Source organism: Mesoplodon densirostris, chromosome 1 (assembly GCF_025265405.1).
Source record: "Mesoplodon densirostris isolate mMesDen1 chromosome 1, mMesDen1 primary haplotype, whole genome shotgun sequence".
Taxonomy (NCBI): Eukaryota; Metazoa; Chordata; class Mammalia; order Artiodactyla; family Ziphiidae; genus Mesoplodon; species Mesoplodon densirostris.
The window spans coordinates 5,824,086-5,841,237 of NC_082661.1; positions in this window are offsets into that span (position 1 = coordinate 5,824,086).

Genomic DNA, 17,152 nt, shown 5'->3' on the forward strand with positions numbered 1-17,152 from the left:
CAGAAAATGCTGTGGTTCTTCTTCCATTTTCTTAAGTCAAATACGTAACTAAGGCATTCTTTTTTTTTAATTCAGATATAATCGACATACAACATTGTGTAAGTTTAAGGTATACAATGGATTGATTTGATACATTTATATGTTGCAATATGATTCCCATGGTAGGGTTAGCTAACGCCTCTATCACCTCACATAATTATCATTTCTTTTTTGTGGTGAGAATATTTCAGATCCAGTCTCTTAGCACCTTTGAAGTTTATAATACAGTATTGTCTGTAATCACCAAGCTGTGCTTTAGATCCTCAGAACTTATTGATCTGCTAGTTGTAAGTCTGTACCCTTAAATAACATTCCCCCATGTCCTCACAGCCAGACCCCTGGTAACCACCATTCTACTCTCTGTTTCTCTGAGTTTGGCTCTTTAAGATTCCCCATATAAATGATCTCATACAATATTTGCCTTTCTGTCTGGCTTATCTCAGCACAGTGTCCTCAAGATCCAACCATGTTGTCACAAATGGCAGGATTTCCTTCTTTTTCACAGCTGAATAATATTCCATTATATAGATATTTAAATCATTATATATGATAAATATATATCACATCTTCTTTATCCATTCATCCATTGATGAACACTCAGGTTGTACTGCAATAAATATTGGGGTACAGATAGGTCTTTGATATTTTCATTTCTTTTGGATATATACCCAGAAGTGAGATTGATGGATTTATATGGTAGTTCTATTTTTAATTTTTAAAAGACCCTCCATACTGTTTTCCACAGTGGCAGAACCAATTTACATTCCCACTAACAGTGCCTAAGGGTTCCCTTTTTTCCAAATCCTCTCCAGCATTTGTTATTTCTTGTCTTCTTGATGATAATCATTCTTACCGGGGGGAGGTGATATCTTAGTGTGCTTTGGATTTGCATTTCTCTGATGATTAGTGATGTTGAGCACCTTTTCATGTACCTGTCGGCCATTTGGATTCATTCTTGGTGCTCTTTTCACTTCAGAACACTCACCTGATCCTTTAGCACAACCCATCAGCTTTACCTTCAGAATACATTTCCCCTCAGATTTTTTTTTTTTTTTGGCTGCACCATGTGGCTTGTGGGATTTTAGTTCCCTGACCACGGATTGAACCTGGACCCTCAGCAGTGCAACCCTGGACCAGGGTAATATTTTTATGACCTTAGAGTAGGAAAATATGTTTAAAAGGATACAAAAAACACTAAAAATCAAGGAGGAAATTGGTAAATTGGGTTATATCAAAATGTACAATCCATCTGGAAATGTTTTTTGTTTATGGAGTGAGGCAAGGGTTACAATTTTTTTATATACATATCCAATTGACCCTGCACCATTTATTGAAAAGACTTTTTTCCTACTGCCCAATAAATTAATAAATTAGATACCCCACTTTGTGAACCTGTTTCTAGGCCCTTTTCTTTCCCACTGGCCTATTTGTCTCTCTTTGTGACTATACGACACTGTCTTAATTACTATAACTTTAATATGAGTTGGTATCTGACAATGTAAATTCTCCCACCGTTGTTTGCCTTCCAGATTTGCTTTGGTTATTCTTGACCCTTTGCATTTTCATTTCCATTGTAGATTCAGCATGTCAGTGTTCTCAAAAAGCTTGCTGGGATTTTGATTGAAACTACATTAAGCACATAAATAAATTTGAGAGAACTGATATCTTTATAATATTGAGTCTTCCAAATTATGAAATTGACATATCCCTCCATGTATTTAGTTCTCATTTCATGTATTGAAGTATGTGTAAAAAATTTTCAGTGTACAGATTTTCTACATTTCTCTTATATTTATTCATAGCATTTGAAGTTTTGTGATGATATTATAAATGGTAATTTAAAAGTTTTCATTTTCTATTACTTTGTTTCTCATATATGGAAATATAATTGGTGTGTGTATATTTACCTCATATCTAAAAAACTTGCAAAATCTATTAATTAATTGTAATAGTTTTTCTGTAGGTTCATTTATACATTCTCCATATGCATATTTCTTCATTTCCAATCCTCAAGCAGTTTACTTTTTTCTTGCCTTATTTTACTGGCTAAAAACTGGTTCAAGGTAAACGGAAGTAGCGATAGTAGGTATCTTCTCACTTCCAATCTCAAGGGAAAAGTTTTTTTTTTTTTTTTTTTTTTTTTTTTTTTTGCGGTATGCGGGCCTCTCACTGTCGTGGCCTCTCCCGTTGCGGAGCACAGGCTCCGGATGCGCAGGCCCAGCGGCCATGGCTCACGGGCCCAGCCGCTCCGCGGCATATGGGATCCTCCCAGATCGGGGCACGAACCCGTATCCCCTGCATCGGCAGGCGGACTCTCAACCACTGCGCCACCAGGGAGGCCCAAGGGAAAAGTTTTAATAATTCAGTTCGACAATTCAATTTGATGTTTGTTGTTGTGGGGGTTTTTTTGGTAGGAAATATAAGACTAGGAAGGTATCCTCATATTCCTAGTTTGCAATGAATGCTGGAGTGCATGTATCTTTTTGAATTCGTGTTTTGGTTTTCTTTGGAAAAATATCCAGAAGTGGAATTGTTGGATCATATATAGTTCTATTTTTAATTTTTTAAAGAACCTCCATACTCTTTTCCATAGTGGCTGCACCAATGTACAATTCCACCAACAATGCACAAGTGTTCCTTTTTCTCCACATCCTCACCAACACTTTTTATTTGTTGTCCTTTTATTGAAAATCATTCTGACAGGTGTGAGGTGGTATTTCATTATGGTTCTGTTTTGCATTTTCCTGATTTTTAGTGATGTTGAGCACCTTTTCATGTATCTGTTGGCCATCTGTATGTCTTCTTTGGAAAAATGTCTATTCAGGTCCTCTGCCCATTTTTAAATTGAGTTGTTTGTTTTTTTTGATGTTGAGTTGTATGAATTCTTTGTATATTTTGAAAATTATCCCCTAATCAGATATATCATTTGCTAATATCTACTTCCATTCAGTAGGCTGCCTTTTAGTTTTGTTGATAGTTTCCTTCATTGTGCAAAAGCTTTTTAGTTTGATGCAGTCCCATTTGTTAATTTTTGCTTTTTTCCCCCTTGCATGAGGAGACAGATATAAAAAAGTACTGCTAAAACTAATGTTAAGAGTGTACTGCCTATGTTTTTGTCTAGGAGTTTTATGGTTTCAGGTTTTACATTTAAGTCTTTAATCCATTTTAAGTTTATTTTTGTATATGGTGTGAGAAAGTATTCCAGTTTAATTCTTTTGCATGTAGCTGTCTAGTGTTTCCAACACCATTTATTGAAGAGGCAGTCTTTCTTCATTGTATTATTCTTGCCTCCTCTGTCATGACTGTATAAGTGTGAGTTTATTTCTGGGTACTCTATTGTGTTCCATTGATCTATGTGTCTGTTTTGTGCCAGTACCATACTGTTTCGATTACTATAGCTTTGCAGTATAGTTTGAAATCAAGGAGTGTGATATCTTCAGCTTTGTTCTTTTTTCTCTAGATTGTTTTTGCTATTCAGGGTCTGTTGTGTTTCCATACAAATTAAAAATTTTTTTGTTCTAGTTCTGTGAAAGACTAATAGGGATTGCTTTGAATCTGTACATTACCTTGGGTAGTATGGTCATTTTTTTTGAATTTTATTTAATTTATTTTTTTATGCAGCAGGTTCTTATTAGTTAACCATTTTATACATATGTCAATCCCAATCTCCCAATTCATCACACCACACTCCCTCCGCCACTTCCCCCCTTGGTGTCCATATGTTTGTTCTCTACATCTGCGTTAGTATGGTCATTTTAACAATATTAATTATTCCAATCCATGAGCATGGTGTATCTTTCCACTTGTTTGTGTCAACTTCAATTTCTTTTATCAGCATCTTATGGTTTTCCAAGTACAGTTCTTTTACTTCCATGGTTAGATTTATTCCTAGGTATTTTACTCTTTTTGATGCAATTGTAAATGGGATTGTTTTCTTAACTTCTCTGACAGTTCATTTTTAGTGATAGAAATGTAACAGATTTCTGTGTATTAATTTTGTATCCTGCAACTTTACTGAATTCATTTATGTCTAATAGTTTCTTGGTGGCATCTTTAGGATTTTCTATATGTAGTTTGTCATCTGGAACCAGTGACAATTTTACTTCTTTTCCAATTTGGATTCCTTTTATTTCCTTTTCTTGTCTGACTGCTGTGGCTAGGACTTCCAAGAAATCTCTTTAATGTTGCTTTAAACGAAGTTTGGCAACAAATTTTCTTGGTTTTTATTTGTCTAAAATGTCTTTATTTCACCTTTATCTTTGAAGGATTTTTTTTTTTTTTTTGGCTGAGATTTAAATTCCAGGTTGGCAGTATTTTCTTGAAGAACATTAAAGGTTTTTTTCCCCCCTTGGCACTAGAATCCATAGTTTCTGTTGACAACTCAGCTGTTAGCTTTTCTGTTAGTCTTTTGAAGGCAATGTCTTTCCTCTCAACTGCTTGAATGATTTTCTCTACATTTTTAATTCTTTTTAGTGTTAACATGATAGACCTTATTATGGCTTCCTTTATACTTATGTAGAACATATTGGATATGTGATTTGATCTTTCACCAGTTTTAGAAAACTCTCTGCCATCATGAGTTCAAATGTTGCTTCTGGCCCATTCTTTTTCTCTTGTCCTTCCAGACCACCAATTATACACATCTTAGATATTTTGACTGTGACCTACATAAATGTTAATTGTTCCTTCCTGCTTTTATTCCATCCTTTTTTCCTTTCCATGCTTCTGTTGGATATTTTCTATTAATCTGTCTTCCAGTAGAGGTCAAAATCTTGTATTTTACTATGTTAAATCCAATTAATGAGTGCCTAATTTCAAGTATTATCTACTTCAGTTGGAGACTGTCTATTTAATTTTTTATAGATAATAGTTCTATGTTAAAATGATCTACCTTATATCTATTATCTATTTAAAAAATTATCAGAAACATGTTAATTATGGTTATTTTATAGTTTGTCAGCTAATTGCAATATTTGGGTCCTTGTGGGTATGTTTGTGTTGTTTAGGGTTTTTCCCCTCTTGTTATTTGGTCATGTGATTTTGTCTCTTGGTGTACCTAGTAATTTGTTAATTTAGAGGCCCCAAATGGTTTTGTTTTCCTCTAGATAGGACTAAACCCTTTTCTCTGCTGGGATCAGGGAACAATGGGTGATTACCCCAATGCAATCAGGGTTTGAGCTGCTGATGGTCTGCAGCCTTAGGAAGGCTCAGGTTACTCTGATCATCTCTGACCCTAGAGGGTTTTTCTGCTGTGATCCAAGTTAAGTCTACAAAGCTTCTCTTCTTGGAAGGTCCTGAATGCAAACCTTTGTCTCTCGAGACTGTGCTTTTCAGAGGTTTACACCTAAATTTTTAGCTTACATTGTGTGTAGCCTCAGAATTCAGCTAATATTGAGAGGAAACAGGTCATCATTCTTGAGGACTCCCAAAAGTGTATCAGAATTCTGCTGGGTTTTTTTGTCCCCCTGCAGTGGCCTTCCGCCTAGTTTTTCACTGAGCTTTACGCCATTTTCAGTCTTTTTCCACACTTAGAATTGGAAAATGTCCTGAGATTAACAGCAGCCAGTGACAGCCAGGTTCCCTCTCTAATATTCTTCCTTCTCTGGAATCTTAGTCCCTCAATTCTCATTGCTTCAGCAGCTTTCTACTGCTTCTGAACAGTAGATCCTCCCAAACCTCCAGTTATGGGAAGCACAAGTGACCAAGATCCCCAGCTGCTGTGCTCTGAAATCCATCCCTGCCTTTGTACTGAGCCCACACTTTTCCTGAGTTGCTCTCAGCTGGTGATTGAAGGTGCCACGGATACTAAGGCAGACCCACTCCTGGGAGACACAGGACTACTCTACCAGATGACTTTGGCTTGAGGGCCTCCTGCGGGCTTTTCCCAACCTCCTCAGACTGCACCGCAGCCTGGACCATCTCCTTCCCTCCTTTTCTCCTTCACTTGTCATCAGACTTGCATCATGGTCTGATGCCTTTTTCCAGCTCCCTCTCGGTTTTTTCTCACAAGGCATTTTTTTTTTCCCTAAGAAAGTCACTACACAGCCCATCTCATCTTGATGTCTTCTTCTTGGAGGACCTGGATTAACACAGGCTACTTCTGTATTTTGTAAGCTGTGGCTGCCATCTCAGGTGGGATCAGTGACCCCAGCCCATTTGCAAGTGAATGTCTCAATCATATTTTGAACTGTTAATCTATGTTTTCCCCTGGAATTTTTCTATTCCCCCTAAACACCTTGCCTCTAGGGCAGGGTTGGTAAGGTTAGTTTAGTCAAATTTAAAAAAAAAAATGAAGAGAGGCAATTTTCAGCTTTTATTTCAGAAGTTGAGGTGTAGGTGTAAGAAAATAAGACTTAGAAGAAGACTTAAGGAACCGAGTTTCTTGCTCTTGAGAGGAAAAGCTTTCTTGGGTTCTTGCTGGGGAGGGTCAGAGGGAGAACCCAGGAGTTAGATGCCAGCATGGGATTCTGAAAAGGGACTTGTTCCGTGCCCCGCTCCCTACCCCATGGAGTTTGGTAAATATCCCCAAGGAAGAGAGAGAATAAAACCTCTAAAGCAAAGGAGGGCTGAGCCTCACTTCCTGGTTGGGCCCAGGGAAGCAGAAAATGCTCATCCCCCACCACGTGTAGTACAGCAGCTTGTGGGGGGGTAGATGTGGTGGGGCAGGGGGTCTAGTCAGAGCAGATCGTAGAGACTCAGGGGCTCATGCAGCCCCAGAGCATTGGGCAAGGGCATCGGGGATATCCTGTGTCTCAAAGAAATAATTGCCTGTATTTTTATTTGCTAAACCTCGCAAAGTGGCAGGGGAAGCGCAGAAGGAGGCAGAGATGGCTGGTAAACTGAGGGGTCCTGGAGGCTGGGGTGAGAAGGCTTCACATTGACCTTGTTGACTTTGCTGGTAGACCAGCTGTTGCTGAGGCTGTCTCATAGATGTTAGCAGACACTGACGCCAACGACCGGTGACCAGAGGGAATGAGGGCTCCCGAGCAGCTGTCACTCGGACAGATGACACCAAGACCCACCTCCCCCTTTCCCTTCTCTGCTTGACACAATATAACCCCCCCTCCCTGAATTTAGAGGCCAATCCAGTAAAAAGGTGGGGAAGAGGAACCTGAATTGACTGGACTTCACCTGAACGATCTAAAGTTACGTTCCTGCCACGGGTGGATGAAATTTTAGATAGAAATTAAATTCAAGTAAGAAAAAATAAAATTACCTTTGCATATGCCTGAGCTTGTGGCTGGAAAATGTGGGATCTGGGGATTACGTAATTCTTTGTAAAATTGGTTTAGATGATAATTTCTATCATGGGAAGGATGTTATCACTCTTCTATCTCCAGTTCTCAGTACAGCACTTGACACATAGTCAGTGCTTTTCTCTCTTCCAGAAGTTCTTATATATTTATTTTACTGCCTGTCTATCTGCTCCCTGCTAAATGCAAACTCCCTGAAGGCAGGATACCTGCTTTACATCCTATTTAGTTGGACCCACATGGCTTTATGAGTTTTCCTTCATCCATCAAGTCTGGCCATTCTGCATGGGGTATTCAAGCCAAACTTTGAAATAGAATCACACATTTATCCTCAGTGTTTGGCTCCCTCGCTGCCTCCTTAGGAGCTAGAAGGTCTGTGCCCTCTTCTTCAGAAACCCTGGCTTTTTGACTCCAGTGATCTTGGTGGGGGGCCCTTTCTGCATGCCAGACTGTGCCTTGGCCCGGAGGAAGTGCAGATGCGCTAGCTGGTCTCCATTTCAAAAGGGTTTTACTCTCACGGGAAGCCAGAGAGGTAAATGTCAATGAGATGGTTCCATAAGCACCATAATGGGATGTCTTCACCCTTCTAAGGGAGCTCAGGGGAGGAAGCCACGCTTTCAACCAGGGGAAACCCAGGTAGACTTCCTAGAGGAGGGGCCACTTGAGTTGGGTCTTGATGATTGAGTAGAATTTCCCTAGCTGGATATGGGGCAGTGGAGATGGAGGGCTGGAGGAGAGAACAGCATGAGGAAGGATACAGAGGCGTGCTTTGTTTCAGGAGCAGCAATCAGGGTGGCTGAAGCCTCCGGTACAAGGGTGGGGAATCTGCGTTGCCTAATATTGGAGATGCATTTCTGACTTGTGTGTTGAAGTGTTAGATAAAGGTTCTTACCTTTTGTTTTTCCTAATTAAATAATTATTTTATTGCTGCCTTCGTTATTTGAAATCTCTGCAGATTCACAATACCCTCGTATTTTATAATGTGTCTACCCTTAGCAGAGAGCATCTCTCTCTGGGAAAGCACAGGAAGTCAGGAAAGACAGAAGTTCTCTGTGCCCTTAGGAAGCTCTATAAACACTTCAAGGTCATCCGGATATGCAGGCCCGGGAACAGCTGTTCCTAATGCCCTGTTTTGAGGCTCTCAAGAGCAGTGGATGCTTCCAAGGCTGAGTAGTTTGGCTGCTTTTACGTAACCAGATCGTGCCCAGGGCAGCGGGAAATCAGGTGGGTGCTGGGAAATTCCTGATCTTAGAAGCAGGGTCCCTTCACTGCAGTACCCCAGAGGCCCAGTGGGAGAATGAACTCCCTTGACAGGAGTGTAAGGGGGACAGATCTGCCAGCAGGTACAGGGGCTGGTGAGCCTGGAGAGGAGCTTGGAGGAGAGTAGCTTTTTAGGGGCAAAGACATCCCCAGGCTCGGCTCCTACAGGAAGCTGAATGTTGGCTGGGCTGGTTGAGGCAGACGGCAGTTGGCAGAGGGGAGGCTGAGATTGACCTGGTTGGTACAGGAGGGAGGTTCAAGCAACACCGGCCCGAGGGATGTTTTCTGGAGGGGGAGGATCAAAGCGGGGTATCTACTCCCCTCGCTCCGTGAGCCAGGAGAAGTGGCAGCAGGGGCAGACAACACACAGAGTGGAACGGAAGAACGCCCAGGAGGCCGGGGCTCCTCTCTGCCCTGGGCCCCGTCCTCGTTCTGAAGGCTGAGTCTTCTTGTCTTGCCCCTCCCCCTTCCTCTCTTCCCCCATGGCCTTGGAGTTAGGCACACAGGACCGAGCCCAGGATGTCTGGGTTTGTCCCTGCTCCGTCACTCATTACCACTGCAACCCTGAGAAAACATCGTAACATCCCCGAGCCTCAGTTTCCCCATCTGTAAAGTGGAGATATGGTGTCTGATACTAGAGTCAGCACTCAATCAAAGTTTGAGTCTTTTATCACTTGTTCCTTTGAGAGTCCTCCACTACTCCTGTTTCTACTGTCTGTTCCCTTAGACAAGGTCCAAACAGGGAGGAGGGGGAGGAATGGGATGCAAAGAAGTGTTGGGAGGATGAGAACCTTCTCCTGGTTTCCGCACACCTTTCTCAGACGGTTCTACTTGGGACGTTGCTGAAGATGGAACCAGCAGGCTTCCCCGTTTGTTCTCCTCCGCTCCGAGCTCAGCTAGGACTGGAAGGCCAGTGTGAATGGGGAGCCCTGCCAGCCAGAGGGTATTTGCAGCCAGAGAGCCATGCCCTGCCTGGGTCCTGCACACCAGACTCATTCCTCACCTTTCCCCACCTCACGTTCCGCTTCTCCAAATCCCCTCAGAGATGCCAAGACTCTTGTGGCCCTGGGCCTCTGCACTGCCAGCTCTCCACATCCTCTCCTCGTCCAGCCCCTCTCCATGCCCCCGCCCCTCATTCCCAGGTGCCAGTCTGGAAACTCTAAGATTTCCTTTCCCGGTTTGGACAGCACTGCCTCCAGGAAGTCTTCCTTTCTGACACCCTCCCCTCATCCAAGTTATAAACCCCTTTTCTGTGCCCTTAGTATCCGACCTTTCCCTGTTGATATCTTTGTCACACAGATAGTCATTGCCAGCTTCTTCTTTTTTTTTTTTTTTTTGCGGTAGGCGGGCCTCTCACTGTTGTGGCCTCTCCCGTTGCGGAGCACAGGCTCCGGACGCGCAGGCTCAGCGGCCATGGCTCACGGGCCCAGCCGCTCCGCGACACATGGGATCTTCCCGGACTGGGGCACGAACCCGTGTCCCCTGCATCGGCAGGCGGACTCTCAGACACTGCGCCACCAGGGAAGCCTGCCAGCTTCTTTTTTGTTTCTCTCTTTAAACTGTAAGGTGTGGCTGGTAGGGCTCTTTTTTTTTTTTACTGTGATAAAATACACATAACATTTACTACTTTAACCATTTTAAAGCATGCACTTAATTGGCATTTAGTACCTTCCTAATGTTGTACAACCATCTCTTCTATCTAGTTCCAGAACATTTTCATCACTCCCAAAGGAAAAAGTCTGTACATATTGAGCTGTCATCCCTCACTTCTCCCATCCCCCCCAGTCCTTGGCAACCACTGATCTACTTTCTGTCTTATGGATTTGCCTATTCTGGACATTTTGTTTAAATGGAATGATACACTATGTGGCCTTTTGTGTCTGGTTTCTTTATTTAGCATGTTATCAAGGTTCATCCATGTTGTAGCATGTGTCAGTACTTTCTTCCTTTTTATGACCAAATACTATTCCATTGTATGAATAGACCACATTTCATTTATCTATTCATCAGTTAATGGGCGTCTGGGTTGTTTCCACATTTTGGCTATTGTGACTAGTGCTGCTATGAACATTCGTGTATAAGTTTTTGTTTAAACACCCATTTCAGGATGGACCTAGAAATTATCATGCTAAGTGAAGTCAGACAGAGAAAGACAAATATCATATGTTATATGTGGAATCTAAAAAATGATACAAGTGAACTTATTTATAAAACAGAAACAGACTCAGAGACGTAGAAAACAAACTTATGGTCACCAAAGGGGAAAGGGACAGTGATAAATTAAGAGTTTGGGATTAGCAGGTACAAACCACTATATATAATATGATAATCAAGGACCTACTGTATAGCACAGGGAACTATATTCAACATCTTGTAATAACCTGTAGTGGAAAAGAATCTGAAAAAGAACATATAGGGCTTCCCTGGTGGCACAGTGGTTGAGAGTCCGCCTGCCAATGCAGGGGGCACGGGTTTGTGCCCCGGTCCAGGAAGATCCCACATGCCACGGAGCGGCTGGGCCCGTGAGCCATGGCTGCTGAGCCTGCGTGTCCGGAGCCTGTGCTCTGCAACGGGAGAGGTCACAACAGTGAGAGGCCCGCGTACCGCAAAAAAAAAAAGAATAATAATAATAATATATATATGCATGAGGATTCCTGCTTCTCCACATCCTCATAAGAAATATATATAAGAAAAGAGTCTGGGGGAACCCCTCAGAAAGTTAAACATAGAATTACCTTATGATCCAGCAGTTTTACTCCTAGGTTTACACCCAAAAGGACTGGAATAGATGTTTTACTTTTTTTATTGAAGTATAACTGATTTACAATGTTGTGTTAGTTTCTGGTGTATAGCAAAGTGATTCATATATATATATATATATATACACATATATACACATATATATATATATATATATATATATATATATATATACACACATTCTTTTTTATATTATATTATATTCTTTTCCATTATGGTTTATCACAGGATATTGAATATAGTTCCCTGTGCTACACAGTAGGACCTTGTTGTTTATCCATTCTCTATATAATAGTTTGCATCTGCTAATCCCAAACTTCCAGTCCATCCCTTCCTCAACCCCCTCCCCCTTGGCAACCACAAGTCTGTTCTCTATGTCTGTGAGTCTGTTTCTGTTTCATAGATAAGTTCATTTGTGTCATATTTTAGATGCCACATATACATGATATCATATGGTATTTGTCTTTCTTTTTCTCTTTCTGACTTCACTTAGTATGATAATCTCTAGGTCCATCCATGTTGCTGCAAATGGCATTATTTCATTCTTTTTTATGGCTGAATAGTATTCCATTTTATATATGTACCCTATCTTCTTTATCCATTTGTCTGTTGATGGACATTTAGGTTGTTTCCATGTCTTGGCTATTGTGAGTAGTGCTGCTATGAGCATACGGGTGCATGTATCTTTTTGAATTATAGTTTTTCCCATATATATGCCCTGGAGTAGGATTGTGGGGTTATATGGCAACTCTATTTTTATCTCACAGAGTCCTTATTGTCCCCCCCCCCCCAGCTGCCCAGTTCCCATGGGTAGGGATAACTGCTACTGGGGTCTCCAGCCCTGGATGTCACCTCCATCTGGGTCCTGTAGTCACCAAGCAGGTATTGACCTGCTGGACACGAAATCTAAAGCCTGAAGAGGTTGCTGGGCCTCCAATATGCCTGCTGCCTATGGGGGACCTGGCCCAGGGCAGCACAGAAAACCACTTCCTGCTTTTTATCTTCCCTGCGTTTCTCCCATCGCCACTCGAGCTGCACGGCACAGTGCCTTCAAAGTCACTCAGGCTCCCTGGGTGCTTTTCATCCTCTTAAACGCTGCTCACAGGAGGCGGGGCTTCGCCTTCGAGGGCTGCTCTTTCACGTTAAATCACCTGGAAGCAGCTGGAATATTGATAGCTGTTATTGCAGAAACCTAGAGGATGACACAGATGTTTTTTTCACTCCTAATTTGGAGGCAGCCCTGACTAGGAAACCCTCTCGGCAAACACCTGTCACAACCCTGCCCGTGGGGCCTCCGCGTGGGACCAGGTTACAGACGGAGCAGGGGTTCAGGTGCTTGTTTGCAAGCAACAGAGACAAACATCAGCTGGCATGTCACCCAGAGAGGCATTTGCTGGAAGGGTGTGGGGCAGAGCCCAGACAGATGGCAAAGCTGAAGACCCCGGCCTCAGAGGGGCTGCTGTGCACAACTGGGGAGCAGCAGTGAATGGGTGGCCTCTGCCAGGAGCAGCGCCAGCTGGGAGGTGGGGCTGGGGGCCTCGACTGGCCGTCCCAGCATCACCACGTACTATGTTGGAGTGGGACATCCCGAAGGCCAAGTGTGGCTGCTACTGCAGAAGCGGGGGAATGGGTGCAGGCAGGCAAATGCACGTGTGTCCTCTGCATGTTCTGGGGCGGGGTGGGAGTCAGGAATTCTCCAGCATTTAGTCAGGGATTCATGCAGCGCTCCTGTAGGAGTTCTAGCGAGACATTCAGCAAGCAAGGACTTACAGATTATGATCCAGGGTTTCTCCAAAGGTGTCCCGTGGACGCACACATCAGAATTGCTTGGGGGAGCTGGCTGATCCCACAGAATCAGCGTCTCAGGGGATGGGTGGGTTCAGAGTGTGTATCGGCGTGTTTCCTCAGTGGTTTTTCTATACGTTTCATCTTGGACCCAGTGTGCCGTTTAACCTTTTCGATTTCTAGAGCGATGTGCTGGCTGCTCTTTGTCTCTGTGAGAATCACATTCCACGAGTCTCCACTCGTGAAGCTAACCCGTCCAAAGATGAGGGGCTGAAGGCTGGGAGGTGTGATGGGAGAGAAGAGGACCTAAAAAGGGTGGATGCACTTGAGCCGGCAGTCAGCGGCCCTTTATGGTGGCCAAAGCGTTCTTCTCCATTAGTAGCAAAAGCTGAACTCCTGTGTCATTTTTGAACTTGTGTAAAGATGGAGACTTCTTTTTTTTTTGCAGTACGCGGGCCTCTCACTGCTGTGGGCTCTCCCGTTGCGGAGCACAGGCTCCGGACGCGCAGGCCCAGCAGCCATGGCTCACGGGCCCAGCCGCTCCGCGGCATGTGGGGTCTTCCCGGACCGGGGCACGAACCTGCGTTCCCTGCATCAGCAGGCAGACTCTCAACCACTGTGCCACCAGGGAAGCCCTGGAGACTTCTCTTAAAGGGTGATAAATAAATAATGACACAGTGTTTACTGAGGGCTTCATCCTTGCAGTTTATCCTGGCAGCTTTGGATTGTGGAGGCGGTCTACTCTGCTCCCAGTTTTATAGGTCAGGAAAGGGATGCACAGAGACGCCCAGAAACTTGCCCACGGCCATGTGGCGGGTGGCAGCGAAGCTGGGGGGAGCCCAGGTGACCTGCTGGCAGGGCCAGCCTCTCGACCCCCTGCTGCCTCCCATTTGTTGACACAGGGTTTTTACAGATGGTGAAAGATTTGCCCGTGCAGGCAATGCGGTTGTGTCCTTGTGTTTTTGTCCGATTCTATTCTATCAGGATGGCATTTACTAAGAGAAGAGCCAGGCACCGAGGAAACAAAGGTGACTGAAGCATTGTCTTTGTCTTCGAAGTGTCGGTTCTGGGCAGGGTTACAGAAAACCAAACCCACAATGCTGATGTAACAGCCGAATGCACGAGTGTTCTCAGCCAGGGGCCCTATCTGTATGGTGTGGAGCAGTGGGTGGGACACAGGCAGGATCAAGGAGGGCTCCAGGGAGAAGGTGACCATTGAACTGGGCCTTGATGGGTGAATAGGAGTCCAACAGGTGGACAGGTTGGGAGAAGTGGGAATGGGACAGGGTATGGCCGTGGGGGCGGGCATATGTGCCAGTGCCTGAAGCATGAGGACTCCAGGCCAAATGGTCCAGGGGGGATTGAATGGGGAGAGGTAGGAGGAAAACGGGGTAGTGAAGGGGTTAGAGATGGAAGAATGGCTGGAATGAGATGGGAAAGTGAGCCCAGGTTATAGAGTCCTGGACACATTCCTAGGCATTGTCCATTATCCCATGTGTTAGCTTTCTATGGCTGCTGTAACAAATCACCGCACCTTAGCAACTTAGACAATGCAGTTTTATAGCTTACGGTTCTGGATGTCAGAAGCCAGAAATGGGTTTCACCCATTGGGTGAAATTGGGTTTCACCCAATGTGATTCTGAAATCCAAGGTGTAGGCAGGGCCACATTCCTTCTGGGGGCTCTAGGGGAGAATCTGCTTTTTTGCCTTTTCCAGCTTCTAGAGGCGCCCACATTCCTCCTGGCCCCTTCCTCCATCTTCAAAGTCAGCGACAGAGGGTAGCAACCTCAAGCTGCCTCTCTCTGGTTCTCTTTTCTGCTTTTAAGGTCTTTTGTGATTATATTGGGCTCATGTAAGCAATCCGGAATGGTTTCCCTATTTTAACATCAGATAATTAGCAACATTATTTCCATCTGCCACCTTAATTCCCTTTGCAGTGTAACCTAACATATTCAAAGGTGCTGAGGATTTGGAGGTGACCATCCTTGGGGGCCATCATCCTGTCCCCTGCACCTTGTATCACTGAAGGTTCTTAACTTGTGGAGTAACATATCAGAGTTTGAGAATGATGATCTTGGCAGCAAGTTTACAAACAGGATCATAGAATTCCTTTTTCTGCCCCTCATGGTGGACAAGACATAATTCATTTTCTGTATTCTTAGGTTAATGTCACTTTGTGACATTTACAGGAAAAAGGGGAATGGCAAATTTGGAAGTTTACATTGTGATGTTTATTTACCTGTGTTTTCTCCATATTTTATGTATATTTTGCCTCAGACAGCAAAGAATTTGATGTAACTTCCCAAAATGTAAGTAATACACAATGTTGGAATAAGTAGTTGTAAACAGGAAAAAGAAAATTTTAGGTAGGAAAAAGTGAAGCCAGAGGGTTAGTTCATTGCTGACTGAGGTGGTTCACAAACTCCGCTCGAGCTTCCTGGCTCATAAAGCAAAGAGAGAAACTGGGTCAGTGACAAAATTCACACTAGCAGTAAGATAGATACAGGTGAGCTGTTTAGCAGATGCTCAGACACCTATGGCTGACACTTGAGAATTTCTGCTCTGGGTCCTCACAGCAATAGTGTTGGTTGATGCAAACTTTGTCCTCAGAAGAGCTCTAGTGGAGACAGTAATGACCTTTGTATGAACGCCAGTTTCATACCGAGTCCCTTAATGCAAGCAGATGAGCCAAAACCAAAGTGCATTTCAGTGAAAGATACCACAAAAGGTGTGCGGGTGTGGGAAGTGTTTCAGGTATTTATTGCTGCATTAAAACACCCCAAACTTAGTGAATTGACACAACGGCCACAATTTTCTCTCTCCGGAGTCTGCCGGTTGATTGGGTTTAGCTGGGCAGTGGTGACGTAGCGTCTGCTGGGGCTGCATCCTCCGTGAGCTTGGTGAGCATCCAACACGGCTGCTGGTGGTGCTGGCTGTCAGCTGGAAGCTCAGCTGGGCTGTCAGCTGGGATGCCTCGGTTCTCATAACAACGCTGCTGGGTGCCAGGAGAACCATTGTAACAGTGAAGGGGAAGCTGTGGACATCTTTAGATATGTAGACATTCCAAGGTCCAGCCTTGGAAGTTTCACAGTGCTACTTTCTCCGCATTCTATTGGTCAAACCAAATCACGGGGCTAGCCCAGATTCAAGGGAATGGGAAATTGACTCCACTGCTTGATGGGAGAAATAGCAAGGAATGGGTAGCCATTTTTAACCCATCACAGTGGCCAAAACAATGACCACGTGTGCAAGTCCCTGATAAGCTGACTTGATGCAGGGGTGAAGCTTGGAAGAGCTCAAGGAATGGATGGGCTGCCTGAACATCTCTTTCTAGCAATTCCCTTAAACATCAGCTACTTAAAATGGTGTTCTTGATAAAGATCAAAGTTTACAAAGATTTTTCACCCCTGATATCTCAGTATGTCACAGGCTAAGTGCCCAGAGTATGGACCAGTGATGTGGGTGACCAGGAAGTAGAACTTTCCTGCTCAGAGGTTCAATGTGCAGGATTTGGGGAGAGAATGTTAGCATTCATTCGCCCTTGATTACTCACCTGGGCTCATTCACTGGGTATATCATGTCCAGTGAGTGTTTAATTCCATATTGGATCATCCCAAGCAACTGGCCATCTGTGGGCACCATGTCCCACTGGTGGAAGTAAGACATGGCTTAGAGGGCGAGGCTGGTGGGCTGAAATCATGCATATGAGGGAAGCTCCTGTTCCCTTCAGTGACAAGTTCTTTTGTTACTTTGTGTTTTGTGTGGTTTCAAACTTAGAGAAAAGTTGCAGAAGTTTTTATAAAAAATCCCAATATCTCTCTACCAAGATTCACCCACTGTTTACATTTTGTCCCCATTTGTTTATGGTTATCTTTGTTTTTTTAATGATATATTTTTAATTGAAGTATGGTTGCTTTACAGTGCTGTGTTACTTTCAGATGTAGAGCACAGTGATTCAGTTATCCATATATATATATTCTTTTTCAGATTTTTTTCCCTTATAGGTCATTACAAATATTGAGTCAAATTCCCTGTGCTATACAGTAGGTGCTTGT